Below are 12,309 nucleotides of genomic sequence, written 5' to 3'. Positions count from 1 at the left end.
ATACTTCATGGGATGAATTTATACTAAAAAATTATTTGTTGTGAACTAAAATTCAAATTGAACTGGGTGTCCTATATTTTTATTTGGTAAATCTGGCAATCCTACCCCATTCTGATTCTTATTTACAGATACCATTTAAATTCTCCAGTCCTCAGTAGCTTCTATAAAATGAGAAGTCTGAAGAAGATGAACCCCAAAGTTTCCTGCAGCTCTATAATTACATAAGACTATGACTCAGATATTAATGAACAACAAACGTGATATTCAGTGAGTGACTTCATCTTTAGAAGAATCCTCTTCAAAATAATGATAAAGCCAACATCACAGAATTTCTAGATGAGTGGACCTTTGTCGAAGAGAGACAGAGTTAGACACTAAAGTGATGAAAATACTTTATTCAGTAAGTACTGACAGTGAAGTGAAGGGAAAGTCGCTCAGTCGTGTCCGACTCTCTGCAACCCCATGGACTATACAGTCCAGGGAGTTCTCCAGGCCAGAATGCTGGAGTGGGTAGCCTTTCCCTTCTCCAGGGGATCTCCCCAACCCAGGGCTCGAACCCAGGTCTCCCGAACTGCAGGCAAATTCTTTACCAGCTGAGCCACTAACTACTGAGAGTAAGGGAAAGAGTTGAATTCCATTCTGTTCTGTGCAGAGCTATCTGTGCAGGGTTGGGTGTTTAAAGGGAAGCTGAGGGGGTTAGTTGGAGACTCAAGTAGAGGAAGTGAGAAATTACAAAAGGCTGGTTCAGTTCAGTTCAGTTGCTCAGTCGTGTCTGACTCTTTGCGACCCCGTGAATCACAACACGCCAGGCCTCCCTGACCATCACCAACTCCCGGAGTTCACTCAAACTCATGTCCATCGAGTCAGTGATGCCATCCAGCCATCTCATTTTCTGTCATCCCCTTTTCCTCCCGCCCCCAATCCTTCCCAGCATCAGAATCTTTTCCAGTGAGTCAACTCATTGCATGAGGTGGCCAAAATATTGGAGTTTCAGCTTTAGCATCAGTCCTTCCAATGAACACCCAGGATTGACTTCCTTTAGAATGGACTGATTGGGTCTCCTTGCAGTCCAAGGGACTCTCAAGAGTCTTCTCCAGCACCAGAGTTCAAAGGCATCAATTCTTCGGCGATCAGCTTTCTGTGTTGGGTTGCTGGAAGTTACTAAACAAGGAATCTATCCTCCCACCAAAAACTGGGAGACATAGGCCCTTGATTCCATTTCAAAGGAATAGCTTTTAGGGGAATTTCTTGGCAGTCCAGTGGTTAGACTCTGTGTGCTCAATTCAGAGGGCTCAGGTTCAGTCCCTGGTTGGGGAACTAAAGTCCCACAAGTCTCTCAGAACAGCACCCCCTGCGCCCCAAAACAGAAGGAGGAATAGCTTTCAGAAAAACACCCCCAAACATATCTGAACCAAAGTTATCTGCCTCAGTCAGGGAATATTTCCTGCTTACATTCACACTGTCAGTAACAAAACTGCGTTTGGCACAAGCCAGACAGACTTTTACTCAGTGGCCAGAGAATGTAGAAGTGCTCATGATTCCGAAGGGAGGAAGGCAGGGAACTTACAAGGGACAAGAGGCAGGTGCATCATCAGAAACTGGGGAGGACAGGGATTTCCAGAAACAGATGGCACATGCAGGCCCTCAGACTCCCTTGCACATGGCACAAATTGTGCCCAGCAGAGCCCAAATCTACCCCTTTGGGTGCATATCTTAGCATGGCAGTGAAGCAAAGGCAAGTTTCAAGCACCTCCAGGTTTCACCTGAACAGGCTCATTCCTGTGGTCAAACCAGAGCCAGTGAAGCCGTTGACTATTGTATATCTCTCAAAGCATGTATCTCTCAAAGTATAGCTGCAAAGCAACTCTGCCAAATACCAAGTACTCTTGAAACAAACAGAGACATAAATCAAGGCAATGAGTGGTGATGATTAGCCTACCTGGCCCACTATCTTGATCCAGCTGGTCAGTTTTGGTTTGTTGAGGGCTTTTGTGGCATCTTGTTCATAAAACACAGTTAGTCTATATGATTAAAAATAATTTGGGGCCTGGAGGCCTGACCTGCATAGTAAGGGTGACAGTTCCTTTTTTCACTCAAAATACTATAAGATCTTTCCTAATCAAAGTGTATTCAACCAGAATTTTTTACAATGTGAAGAAACAGCTTTTGATGCAAAGGTTTAGTGTAAAAAAGAGAATAGAAAACTTGCTTAATTTGCTTAAAATATCATTGTCTTAAGAAACTGTTGGCAAGCAATGGACATGCTGCATTTTAAATTCATCTTATTTTTTCATTAAGACATCTTTTAACACTTGCCATCAGTTTTTGTTGACATGGAGCTGGTGATCTATAGGCTCAAAAGACAGATATCTAAATGATTCTAGGATTTGTTCTGTAAGTTAGCTTTCAGTAACTTATTCCAAATATAAAGATTTCTCCAGTTTCTGAATAGGTAAGGGTGCAACATTGATTTAATTTTATCTGTTTTGCTACCAACCTGAGCTGAGTGTGGAGAAGAACAGATGTTCTATTTTTGTTTCTCGTTACTCATTAGATTTCTATTTTTAAATGGTACTGAATTGTGAGTTTAACTTGATGCTCACAGAAGCAGTCATGGATGGAACTATTCCTCCTTGAGTTTTCACAGATTCAGGCTTTGTATAAAGAGCCCTTTTATCCTTCTCGGATGAGCTCCTTTCTTTGCCTTCCAATGGCTTTACTCTACTTCTGACCTGCATCACTTCTTGGCTGGATTATTCTAATCATATTTCACCTGCTCACTCCATTTCCAGCTTTATTCTCAGTATCCATTAGAACAGCTTGCATGTGAGAGAAGACCAGAATAAGAGTGGTATAAACAAGACATAACTTTATTTCTCTGTTGCTCACAAGTCTGGCTGTCATGACAGCTCTGGACCATGGGGGCCCAGTTCCTTCTATCTTTCTGCCCTGCTCTGCCGCATACTCCCCTACAGTGCAGTTTAGCCTGTGGAGAAAGGGACCTGGGTGCAGGGGAAGTCCTTCATCCATCATCCAGCAACTGCATTTCAGCTCACTTATCTCATTACCCAGAATGTAGTCATATGGCCCACACTTAGCTATAAAGCATCTTTATTTTGTGCAACCATGCACCCAGCTAAAAAACTGGGTCTCTCTTAGGACAGACAAAAAAGGAAATGATATATAATAGTGATGCCCAATATGGTAGCCACTAACCAAGTGTGGCCATTTACATTTAAATTTCGTAAAATTAAGTATCAACAAAATTCAGTTTTTCAGATGCACTAGCCACATTTCAAGTGCTCAGTAGTGTAAGTGGCTATATACCATGATATTGGACAGCATAGATATAGAACATTTCTATCATCATTGAAAGTTACACTGGATAGAACTGATATAGACAACCAACAATCTTGTCCACACCCCTCCAGTTCGCCAAACAAATTTCATCGTATATAACTGATCACTTCATTTGTGTGTTTAAAGTTTTTCAACAGGTCTCTGCTGCTTTCAGGAAAAACACCAAATCTCCTTAGCTTAGCGTATCAGTCCTTTGTTTAATCTGAACCCTTCTTATGACTCCATCTTCATCTATGACAATTCTCCACAAATGCCTTTGACCTAAAGCATGTGGAATTGCAGCTCTTGAAACATATCATGCTTTTGCATATGCTGTGCTCTGTTACCCTCAAATCAAGTTTACCTCTTGGTGGGTATCAAGCCAAAAGACCCTGTACCCTATCTGCTTACAAAATCACCCCTTGAGATACTTCACTCTTCAATTTCAAGCAGTACAGGGCCTAAGGTCAGTCTTCTGTAACTGCTTTCCGCTGAGAATAGGTGTTGTAGTATCCCTAGTTAGATGAGTGAAACTCTTGCTGCTCAAGCTAGATAAGTATCGGAGTCCACTAAAGTAGCATTCATGAAGTAGCCATGAAATTAAAAGACGCTTACTCCTTGGAAGGAAAATTATGACTGACCTAGACAGCATATTAAGAAGCAGAGACATTACTTTGCCAACAAAGGTCCATCTAGTCAAGGCTATGGTTTTTCCAGTAGTCATGTATGGATGTGAGAGTTGGGACTATAAAGAAAGCTGAGCACCGAAGAATTGATGCTTTTGAACTGTGGTGTTGGAGAAGACTCTTGAGAATCCCTTGGACTGCAAGGAGATCCAACCAGTCCATCCTAAAGGAGATCAGCCCTGGGTGTTCACTGGAATGACTGATGCTGAAGCTGATACTCCAATACTTTGGCCACCTGATGCAAAGAGCTGACTAATTTGAAAAGACCCTGATGCAGGCAAAGATTGAGGGCAGGAGGAGAAGGGGACAACAGAGGATGAGATGGTCGGATGGCATCACCGACTCAATGGACATGAGTTTGAGTGAACTCCGGGAGTTGGTGATGGACAGGGAGGCCTGGCATTCTGTGGTTCATGGGGTCACAAAGGGTCGGACACAACTGAGTGACTGAACTGAAGTAGCATTTGAACCTCCCTTGAATAGGATTATTGAGCATGTATAGGAGAGGCACAGCAAGAGAGAAAATTAACAGAAACTTTGCAATGTAAAGATGTGAGCCAGGACTGCCCTAAATCAAACTAGTTTTCTAATATTTCCCCTAAACTAGGAAGGGGTTTCCCAGATAGCTCAGATGGTAAAGAATCTGCCTGCAATGCAGGAGTCCAGGGTTTGATCCCTGCATTGGAAGGATCTCCTGGAGGAGGAAATGGCAAGCCACTCCAGTATTCTTGCCTGGAAAATTTCATGGACAGAGGAGCCTGTTGAGCTACAGTCCATGAGGTCACAAAGAGTCAGACACAACAGAGCAACTAAATACAGGAAGGGAATAATTCAGAGATGAGATTTGATTTTTTATATATATCATCAGTTGAATCATAGTAGAAGTCTCATCACATACAAAAAGGTAGCATTTGGTATGTATTATATAATACCATAAGTTCTTTCTTGAGAGACTGTTAAAATATCAAGGGCCATGTGTTTTCATGGGAGCATTTTTTTTTTTTTTAAATCATAGAAACATTGAGTTCAGCAGATTGGCATCCTGATTACTATCTTTTAAGACTTGCAGGGTAAAATTCCTTAAGGCCTCTATGTGAGTGACAATGTCCTCTATTTTTTTTATTTCTAAATGCATTCCCCTCCTCAACAGCCAAAGCAGATGTACAATGCATGTTTATAGGTCACAAAACAGACCACTCTAGTCAGCATCAAGTTTGATTTAAATCATGTGCTGGTCACAATAACCTCCTCAGTTGGAAAATTTCTATCTTTTGATTGCAAATATTTTGATAGATCAAAATATTTGTCCCTATATGCAAAGGTGCTTGCTGCCTGCCATGACTCCATCATGTCCACTGATGCAAGGCCTCCTTTTTTTTCATATATTTGCCTAGTCATCCACATTTGGGGAAAACTAATCAGACCCAGTGAACAAGCTTAGAGTTATGTTAATGGGGGAAAATGTTATAGACTGTACATGTTATCAATTATACCGAACTGTCACAGAAATTTTGTACACGTGCTTTTAGCAGTAGACTTAAAGCAAGCCATAATACCATGAGTAGTTACATTCTGTGACAATTTCACTAGAGAATTTCCTTTCCATCCTAAACATTGAGGGAAATTCCAGTGTTGATAATGAGACAAATATTTGGTAAACGGCTCAATTAAATGAGTAGGAGGGGTCTTGGTCCTGGTCCAGATTCCCAGGTCAGTTGTCTATCACTGCTGCAGTCTTTTCCACCATGGTGCAGATGTCCTCTGGGGTCAGCAGCCTTTATATAGACCAGTCCAATGCAGAGGCCCTTCTGATAAGGGTCACTTTAATAATTCAATTAAACTTTACAGTACTATAACAAAGCAGCAAGGAACTATCTAGAAAGTGAGTTTTAGGCAGTAAATACAGACCTTAGTTAACAAAACTAGAATGTAATATCCACTGAAACATAATCTTTTTCTTTCTAAAATCATCCTCATTTCTACTAACTATAGCCAAATTAAAACTAATTTGCTTGCAAAATTAAGTCTGGCTCGTGGACCATGTAGGCTCTTTTAAGTTAACTGTGCTGAAACTTTTCATAAGGTAACTAATCCTTTCTATTAATAGTTTTATGAAGCCATTGGGGTTTACATTCAGTTCAGTTCAGTTCAGTTCAGGGTTTACATTAAGATTCTTTAATTTATTACCCAGTTCAGCAGTATGATCTGAAATTTATCAGAAACAAGTAATTGTCAAAAAGTCCTTCCTGTGAATCTTCTTGAAGACAAAACAGTGCTGCAAAAACATTGGAGTTAAACAAAAGCTGTCTATGAATAGCAAGAGACTTTAAAGGCATGATTAAACATTTGATCACAATCAATTGACAAACTTGGTTATAATAGCTAGAATTATGATTGATAAAACTATATTTTATCAGGACATATCATATTTTTAGGAATTTCATATAATTTTTAGAAAACCCATATTAATAACCCTTACAATACTTTGGCCACCTCATGTGACAAGTTGACTCACTGGAAAAGACTCTGATGCTTGGAAGGGTTGGGGGCGGGAGGAGAAGGGGACAACCGAGAATTAGATGGCTGGATGGCATCACCGACTCTGTGGACGTGAGTTTGAGTGAACTCCGGGAGTTGGTGATGGACAGGGAGGCCTGGCGTGCTGTGATTCATGGGGTCGCGGAGAGTTGGACACGACTGAGCGACTGAACTGAACTGAACCCATACAGTATAACCTGAGAAGGCTTATCATTGCTCATTTTACAATGCTTCCCACATAATTTCTGGAGAAAGGAATGGCTACGCACTCCAGGATTCTTGCCTGGAGAATTCCACGGACAGAGTAGCCTGGTGGGCTACAGTCAATGGGTCGCAAAGAGTCAGACACGACTGCACGACCAACACTTTTCACATAGTTTAACATACCAAATAAACCTAGTTAATTTAGTCTCTCTCCGAGATTCCCCAGGGTTTCTCTTAAGCATCCCAAAGTTAGCTGATCAAAAGAACTTTAATTAGCATTTGATATTTGGGAAGTTTGCAAAAAATATCAAAAAATTGCAAAAGTTAAAGTTAAGTCACTCAGTCGTGTCCGACTCTTTGCGACCCCGTGGACTGTAGCCTACCAGGATCCTCGGTCCATGGGATTTTCCAGGCAAGAGTACTGGAATGGGTTGCCATTTCCTTCTCCAGGGGATCCTTCTGACCCAGGAAACGAACCTGGGTTTCCCACATTGTAGGCAGACCCTTTACCGTTACAGGTCACTGTGAAATACTCATTCACTTAACCAAAATGACAATAAAAGATCTCATTGGCAAATACAGAAAGTTCCAATCAGATCTCGCAAAAGACAAAGAAACTTACAAACTATTATCAGCAACTTAACATTCTAAGAAAACTTTGTTTTCCCAGAAGAGAAAAATCCAAACCTCAGTCTTGCATCAGCCTACTCTGAATAACAAAATGTATTTAGTTAATTAAATTCAGTCTAATCTTAGCCAGTCCTAACCATTTACAAAACACTGGAGTGGGTTGCCATGCCCTCCTCCATGGGATCTTCCTGACCCAGGGATCGAACCTGCGTCTTCTATTTCTCCTGCATTGGCAGGAGTGCTCTTTACCACTAGCACCACCTGAGAAGCCTCCTAGAAAGCCAGAGTAGCAAAACCAGTTTTAGAATGTCAAAGGAGCCCCATCTCGGCATTTCCAGGGTCAGATTTCCTAGCATCTTTCTTTCCTGAGACTCATTTGACTCTGTATTCCCTCTTGGAGGGCGGAACACCTTGGAGTTGTCAACACGAAGAATGTATCCGGTATCTAACAAAAATTCAATTGGTTCTTCCCTTATTTCTAACGTAAAACAGGGCTCCTCAGGAAAGATTGAGATGATGCTTTGAAGACACAGTTGGAGAACCCCCAGAGCCCACCAGCTCTCTTCTTTGGCTGCTGCTGCTGCTAAGTCGCTTCAGTCATGTCCGACTCTGTGTGACCCCATAGACGGCAGCCCACCAGGCTCCTCCGTCCCTGGGATTCTCCAGGCAAGAACACTGGAGTGGGTTGCCATTTCCTTCTCCAACATGAAAGTGAAAAGTGAAAGTGAAGTCGCTCAGTGGTGTCCGACTCTTAGCGACCCGATGGACTGCAGCCTACCAGGCTCCTCTGCCCGTGGGATTCTCCAGGCAAGAGAACTGGAGTGGGGTGCCATTTCCTTCTCCAACATGAAAGTGAAGTCGCTCAGTGATGTCCGACTCTTAGCGACCCCATGGACTGTAGCCTACCAGGCTCCTCCGCCCGTGGGATTCTCCAGGCAAGAGAACTGGAGTGGGGTGCCATTGCCTTCTCCTCTTTGGCTACTAGGAGCTAAAAGGAAGGCTGTTGGCAGGCCTTCCCTCTCTAGGAACAGTTGGAGTATCCCCTTTACCAATATCCCTCTTTCTCAGTAAGCTCATTGACTAGGTGTCAGCCTTGCTGGAGATCTTCATGTCCCATGTTGGGGGCAGGAATAACTACCCATACTTGGAGTGGTCCACTTTTTGTCTTCATTTTCTTCTTCCATCATATCCCACTTTTTTAAAACTCTAAAGATCAGTGCAACTAGTTGGGAGATGGGAGTGTTAGCTGCAATATCTTGAAATTTGCAGCTAATATTATACCTGGAACATTCTGAGATATGACCTACGTGTTTATTACTACTGCACTTCTTGGATCCTCAGGGTCCAGGGCGGGGTATTGCCTAAATCACCCTCTAATCTTCTCGAAAAAGGTGGAGGGGTTTTTATTCCTTTCCTTTTACAAGCAGTTCAAGTTGAAAGATGGTGTTATAATTTAATGAGCCACCCTCTGGCCATTTCTGTTAGTCACCTAGTTGGTATTGTGGCCAGACAGTATTACTAAAAAGAAAAAAGAAAAAATTGGTTTTTGTCATTGGGATATAGCTATACAGTTTCCAGTGACTCAGAATGTACCCTAATTTGCTGTCTGAGGAGAAAATATCTCATATCCCATATCCTCAGATCCTGGTTGAGGATTTGTCTTCAACTCCAAGAAGTCTATGGTAGGGGTTCGTGGAGACACAGATTAAGCCACTCTTAGCCCAATGAAAATTTCCTTATTTAGACAGTTAGTAATAATCTCTTTCAATTAATAATTTAAGTCCTCACTATTCACCTGAAACTATCATAGTGTTAGTCGCTCAGTCGTGCCCGACTCTTTGCGACCCCATGGACTGCAGCCCACCAGGCTCCTCCGTCCATGGGATTTTCCAGGCAAGGATACTGGAGTGGGTTGCCATTTCCTTCTCCAACACATACGCTGCTGCTGCTAAGTTGCTTCAGTCGTGTCTGACTCTGTGCGACCCCATAGACAGCAGCCCACCAGGCTCCCCTGTCCCTGGGATTCTCCAGGCAAGAACACTGGAGTGGGTTGCCATTTCCTTCTCCAACACAGATGCTGCTGCTGCTGCTGCTGCTAAGTCGCTTCAGTCGTGTCCGACTCTGTGCGACCCCATAGACAGCAGCCCACCAGGATCCCCCGTCCCTGGGATTCTCCAGGCAAGAACACTGGAGTGGGTTTTCATTTCCTTCTCCAACACATATGCTACTTCTACCCATTTCCCTTGTTTTCTACAGAACCGGTCTAATTGTAAAACAGTGTTAAGAGACCCTCCAACTGGCCACCGTTCACCGTCCTCCCGTGGGTACCGCGGCCATACAGTATCACATAGGGAGACCAGGTGTGTCTTATTTAAGCCCTGGGGATCAAATCTATCCCAGTTTTTCAGGATACAGTTCAAAGGAGTGAGGCTGGAACTGTTAGCTCCCATCTGTAAGAGAGAAAACAAGCGACCACCACCCTCTTTCTACCGGAGGCATCCCTCCCTGCTCTAGATGGGGGTGTAGACAGACTACACCAAAGCTTTTCTTTCCTGGTTGGACTTAGTCTGTCCCTTACCGACGCAGGCGACATACTCGTACCTCCCGGCTCTACCACCAAGACGGGGTGGAGATGCATCAGGGGTAGACCTGATGGCATCCCTGACTGACGTTCAGCTCCTCACTATTAAAACCTTGCTTGCCTCTGATGCCACCTGGGGTGCGATCAGAGTAACCTTCCAGAATGCCTCCCAGGCTAAGACTGCTGGGGGAAACATTTGTCACCTGAGTGCCTGTGCATGCCCCTGAGTATATTTCTGACCACAATAAGATCGATACGGACATAAAACTGAGATATTCTTTCCAAGTTTCACCACACCAGTATAAGAGCCTCCTCTGGTCCACTAAGAGTCAGCGTTACCAAAGGAAAAAACAACCCATTGTGGTTCCAATCTGTGTAACCTTTAACCTCAGAGATGCTCTTATAGCTAGAGCTCCATCTAACTTCAAAACTTTCGATTCCTAGCGAGGCTAGGTGCTTCCTGACTACCAATCCAAGTTTGGGATCTAAGTAACAGCACACAGCATAGATCACAAGTCCCTTGAAAGTCTATGATGCAACAGATTAGGTTCGTACTTCTAATTTCCAAGGAGTTATGAAATTGTCAAAGAGACTGAAAAGTTTGACCAAGAAAGGAGAATTCAGTCCACACGCTTTGCCCATTTCTGGTCGGTCCCCGAAGGAGGCGTTAGGTGCCTCTTGGCATTGGCAGGTCGGTATAAACCCCCAACAGGTTTCTGCCATAAGCCATATGAGGTCACCGCGGAAACACAGAGCAGGGTTCCTCACTTGCTTTGCGCAGGGTGTTTCATTCATTCACATAAGCACACCGTAGAGTTAGTAAAGTACAGCATAAAACGTGTTCGCTAGGAGAACAAAGCACTAGAAACTATCATAGCATTGTTAACTGACTATGTGTGTATTAGTCGCTCCAGTTGTGTCTGACTCTTTGAGACCCCATGGACTGTAGCCCACCAGATTCCTCTGTCCATGGGATTCTTCAGTCAAGAATAATGGTGTGGGTTGCCATTTCCTTCTCCATAATTGGCTATCAGTTCAACTCACTCACTCAGTCGTGTCCGACTCTTTGGGACCCCATGGACTGCAGCATGCCAGGCTTCCCTGCCCATCACCAACTTCCAGAGTCTACTCAAACTCATATCCATTGAGTCGATGATGCCATCCAACAACCTCCTCCTCCGTTGTCCCGTTCTCCTCCTGCTTTCAATCTTTCCCAGCATCAGGGTCTTTTCAAATGAGTCAGCTCTTCACATCAGGTGACCAAAGTATTAGAGTCTGAGCTTCAGCATCAGTCCTTCCAGTGAAAATTCCGGACTAATTTCTTTTAGGATGTACTGGTTGAATCTCCTTGCAGTTCAAGGGACTCTCAAGAGTCTTCTCCAACACCACAGTTCAAAAACATCAATTCTTTGGCACTCAGCTTTCTTTATAGTCCAACTCTCACATCAATACATGACTAATGGAAAAACCATACCTTTGACTAGGTGGACCTTTGTTGGCAAAGTAATGTCTCTGCTTTTTAATATGCAGTCTAGGTTGGCCATAGCTTTTCTTCCAAGGAGCAAGCGTCTTTTAATTTCATGGCTGCAATCAGCATCCGCAATGATTTTGGAGCCCAAAAAATAAAGTCTGACACTGTTTCCACTGTTTCCCCATCTATTTCCCATCAAGTGATGGGACCAGATGCCATGATCTTAGTTTTCTGAATGCTGAGTTTCAAGTCAACTTTTTCACTCTCCTCTTTCACTTTCATCAAGAGGGTCTTTAGTTCTTTACTTTCTGCCATAAGGGTGGTGTCATCAGCATATCTGATGTTATTGATATTTCTCCTGGCAATCTTGATTCCAACTTATGCTTCATCCAGACAAGCATTTCCCATGATGTACTCTGCATAGAAGTTAAATAAGCAGGGTGACAATATACAATCTTGACGTACTCCTTTTCCTATTTGGAACCAGTATGTTGTTCCATGTCCAGTTCTAACTGCTTCCTAACCTGCACGCAGATTTCTCACGAGGCAGGTCAGGTGGTCTGGTATTCCCATCTCTTTCAGAATTTTCCACAGTTAAATTTTCCATAACTGACTATACTTCAATACAAAATAAAAAGTTAAAAAAGATATTTAAGTGTATATTCAGGTTGTTCAGGTATACCAAGCTGGCACTCCTTTAGAAATAATTTAAGTTACCAGAACCCCCTAATGAGGGCCTAAACCAAGAGAAACACAGATTGTCTCATTGAAGGGTTTCACAATCAGGCATCCTTGATCAGCTTCCAGGACTCGGAGGGCAGGGATGTCTTACAGCCTCTCAGATCCCTCAGACTCTCCAA

Source organism: Moschus berezovskii, chromosome 20 (genome assembly GCF_049115385.1).
Source record: "Moschus berezovskii isolate FMDL1 chromosome 20, NW_MosBer_1.0, whole genome shotgun sequence".
In the NCBI taxonomy this organism is placed as follows: Eukaryota; Metazoa; Chordata; class Mammalia; order Artiodactyla; family Moschidae; genus Moschus; species Moschus berezovskii.
This window is presented reverse-complemented; position numbering follows the sequence as displayed.